This window comes from Gavialis gangeticus, unplaced genomic scaffold, assembly GCF_001723915.1.
Source record: "Gavialis gangeticus isolate Ggan-Ray unplaced genomic scaffold, GavGan_comp1, whole genome shotgun sequence".
Classification (NCBI taxonomy): Eukaryota; Metazoa; Chordata; order Crocodylia; family Gavialidae; genus Gavialis; species Gavialis gangeticus.
The window spans coordinates 255,424,343-255,428,542 of record NW_017729032.1 but is presented as its reverse complement, the minus strand read 5'-3'; the positions used below and the strand labels follow the sequence as shown (position 1 = coordinate 255,428,542).

Here is a 4,200-nt window from a genome sequence, read left to right as displayed (position 1 = left end):
GGGGTGACCTTTAATTCCAAAAAGTGATCTTCACAATAAAAAGGTTGAAGACCACTGCTTTAGAGAGAGAACGTGAATGGTAAGTGGTGACTGTCAGTACTGGAAGTCCCAATCAGAAAACTTCCAGGCAACAATGCAAGTGTTGTAGAGGCAAATAGCTGATGGAGGTTTGGAAGTTGATCACAGGGTTTGCAAGAAAAGAGATTAAGAAACTGGAAGACGAGCTAGAAAAGGTTAAGAAGTCATGTGGAGTTAAAAGCACTCCTGCTAGAAATCAGGGGAGTACACATGGTGAATAAACTGACCCCTCATGTGGGAGCATTTTCAACTATAGATCCCAGGGAACTGAGAACCAGATCTAGACTCGGCCTTTGCCCACAGCACCTGAGCTGAGGATACAAATTGAACCATCTGCACCAGTGGCGCCATTTTGAACAAAAGAAATTATTCAGCCAGCAATGTGAGTTCACAAAGAAACTGAGACCATGGTTGTGCCACTTGCAGCTGACCAAGTAAGAGCAATTGGGAAGCAGTTGAGTCCAGTCTGTTAGAAAAGAGAGTCCAGTAGCATGGCTAACAGATGGCTCTGACTAATGGTTCTGGATTTATAAGATGTCCAAGACATAGTTCAGGAATATCAAGATTTTTCAGCTCTTCACTTGATATAAAAACCAGGTCAGTCCCATAGACCAGTATGATCAGGGATGTAATATTGAGGCTGTTTTTCCCCAATGAACCACCGATCATTCTGTTTCATGAAGAGAAACAGGCAGTGAGTAAAGCTAGAGATCTATTTAGCATGGAAAGTATTGCTGGCTGTGGCAGATAATGTCACGGTGCCTAGGAGGTGACCAGTGTTGGATTTCAATATCCAAGAGTTTATTGAGCCACTAATGAACAGGTTCACACCGAAGCTGTGCATGTATCTCAGAGCGGGTGTAATGGCAAGTAGGGCTGTGCGAAACGGCACTGTTCTGTTCCAACTTCAGGTTTAAGGTCTGGACAGAACAGTGTTTTGTGTCGAATTTCATTCTGAGGCAAAACAGCCTCACTGTTTTGCTTCATTAAGACAGTGAGGCTGTTTTGGTGCTGTTTTGATGTTTCACCCGACCAACAGGCTGGGGAAAGGAACTCAGCTCCCTGAGTGGGCTGGGGAAACTCAGTCCAGCTGGTCTGAGTTCATTTCCCCAGTGCGACAATTGCTTTGGGGAATTCCCATCCCCTGTGCCAGATTGGGCTAGGAAAGGGCTGATTTCCCATCGCCTGCTGGATCTAGCACCAGGAATGGGAAGCTAGCCCAGCTGGGCTGATTCCTGTCCCCTACCCGATCTAGTGCCAGGGATGGGGAGGCCGCCCAATTAGGCTGAGTTCCTGCTACAAGCCCGATCAAGCGCAGGGGATGCAGAGTCAGCTCAGCTGGTCTCACTCCCCGTCCCCTGATAGATCTTGCACCAGGAATGGGAAGTCAGCCCAGCTGGACTGACTTCCCATCCCCAGCAGTATGATCGAAATGTTTCGACTTCCGAAACATTTTGACCAGTCTCATTTTGTTTCCAGTCTATTTTGATGCCCTTGTTTTGCCTTGATTTTGCTGTTTTGACCTTGAAATCAGTTGAAACAGTGTCAAAATGAAACAGCCATAGAAATTTTGCACAGCCCTACTGGCCAGTAACTTTGATGAAATAATGAGGTAGGCCAAAACAGGCTATAATTGAGATACCAATAGGGAAAACAAGCAGAAGCAACAGGGGAAAACTGCCGCTATAGCCACCAGCTGCCATAGCAATTCCCCTAAGAATAAGCACAGGACCAGAAAGACAGCAAATAAGATTGTTGATTTTAGCACAGAAACGTCTATAGGAAAAAGAAGGAAATGCGGACAGAGAGAGGAGGGTGACATGCACTCTGTCTGCACGTGAAGATTAGGGAATCCCAGGAGTGGGAGGTTCACTTTCAGGAACACCAGCTGCTCCACCAAAAGAGGATCCAAGGAGGTGTGGTGGGGTGTCACTACATCACAAGCAATGCTGAGCACCCTCTTGCTTGGAACACTGATTGGTGGACAGGACAGGTATTCCTAGGCAACCATGGCCAGATCCTGCCACATCTGGTTGCGGCTTGCCCAGTAGGCCAAGGGGTCACACAACAGGGGCTCCACATCCTAGGTGAGATAGGCAGCCACTAAGGCCTGAGCACTACCTGCCTGATGGTGGGGTCTGGTGCCTCTGGATCCTACCACTGAGGCCATGCCCTTGACCCACATTGGCAGGGCCTGTGGTGGAAGAGGAGACTGGCTGGTGGATGGCGTGCTGGCACGGGACAATGAATCTCCCTCTTCCATGTCTCCCTGCCTCTACCCATCTGCCTCCCTGACTCTGTTCACTAGCACCTCTGTCCACTGATCCAGGGTTTGGCTGCTGCAGATGCTCCCCTTCACACTCGGGTCACAGATGGCAACCAGTATGTGGACCATATTGGACCAAAAGGGATTAAACCGTTTCTTGATGCCCTCCTTCAGCGGCCTCACCAGTGCCTGCACATCTGGTGACAGCAGCTTGCCCCAGCCAGGAACACTGATCCCCTGAAACTTCTCCATTTGGCTCTGAAGTTCCCTCACTATGGGGATCACCTGGCTAAGGAGGGCATTGGCATTGCTGAAGGTCTCAGTGGCCTCGAGGAAGGGCTGGAAGACCACTAAAACCTGCGACATGTTATCCCACTCAGCTCTGCTCAGGGGGCTGCTGATCCCAATCTCCCTGAGCAAGGCCAGCTCATGGATGGCCTTCTGTTGCTCCACCAGCCTCTCGAGCATCAGGTATGTGGAGTTCCACCGAGTCTCCACATCCTGCATGATTTTGTGCTGTGGGATGTCAGCTCTGCCTGTTTGTCCTGCAGCATCTTGCCCCAGTTGATGTTCCGGTGGAAGTAGCCTGTCACCTTTCTGCATCTGGAAAAGAGCATGCTGGTGCTGTGACCAGAAGCCTGGTCTCTCTCCAAGACAATGAGGTAAGAGATATCATCCCTGACAATGAGGTGAAACTTGTGTGCCACACACTGGATACCAACAAAGTTGTCATCACGCACCGCCTTGACCATATTGGCCCCACTGTTGGTGACTACAAACCAGCGGGTGAGCACGCCCTGGCCCATGAGCCACCCCTGCACCAGATCAAGACCCTGACCCCCGCTACCTCCTGCAACAGCTCACCAAAACTCCCCAATGCAGGGCCACACTTTTCTCTCTCTCCAATTGCCCTGATTCCCCTCCACTACCCAGAGCAGCAACAGATACCATGCCCAAATCCCTACTCCTGCCCAAAAGGCAAGCAAGCCCTGATCCCCACCTCAACCTGGAACATGCCAGCCTCACCTACAGTTTATGACAGTACCCACCCAGCTTACAGGAAGAAGCCCAGGTGGGCGCCTGCATCATGGTACGTCTTTGCTGTTTCATTCAGAGTTCCTGCCATATGCTTGAGGCAAACACTGCTTTGGATACTTTCTCCTTTTTCTCTTTTATTCATATGCTTTTCTTCCTCTCATCAACAAAAGTCTGTCAGGAGGCTGGACCTGAGTGTTTAAAGCTAAATAATCCCATCCTTGTTCTTAAGGACTTATGTGGAAACTGAGAGGTGACCCTTTTGAGACACCTACACCTTCCTACACAGCTGATCCCAGAGTGTCTCTAGCTGAGAAGCCTGTTAGACAGAAGATCCACTGGAAAAAAACCCTCCCACAAGGCTGCTGACAGTTAAAAAAGAGAAACATGAAATTAATGACACTTTACCACTACACTGCTAGGAACTCTGTAAAACTCAGGCAAAATCTGATAGAGGTCTGAACTATCCAAGTCATAGAGGTTTTGCTCCTGATACTGTGTAGAAGGCATATGTTGATTACGGTGGCCACGAGCATCCTAGACATGCTATAGTGATTACCTCAGTGGACTTTCCACATGCTCAGCATGATGCTTGATTGCATTTGTTTCCAGGCTCCAGTTAACCGGTAGAGAGGTGTGAGAGTTCCTGTAACAGGCCAACATAAAAATGTTATGATACATTCCCTTCTGATGTTATACAAGAAATAGATCAAAAGTAGGAAGGATCTTTGTTCCAGAACATAGAAAGCAATAGCTAGTCACATCAGGGTGTTCAAACACATCATCACTTTCTGTGAGATGACCCTGAGAGAGAAGTCATT

At 48.7% G+C, this 4,200-nt stretch overlaps 1 protein-coding gene across 1 annotated transcript in view; it reads left to right on the top strand.

Moving 5' to 3' along the window:
• Positions 1 to 4,200, top strand: part of LOC109303536 (OX-2 membrane glycoprotein-like) — a 21,642-nt gene that overhangs the window by 1,043 nt on the left and 16,399 nt on the right. The gene's annotated exons all lie outside the window — the stretch shown is intronic.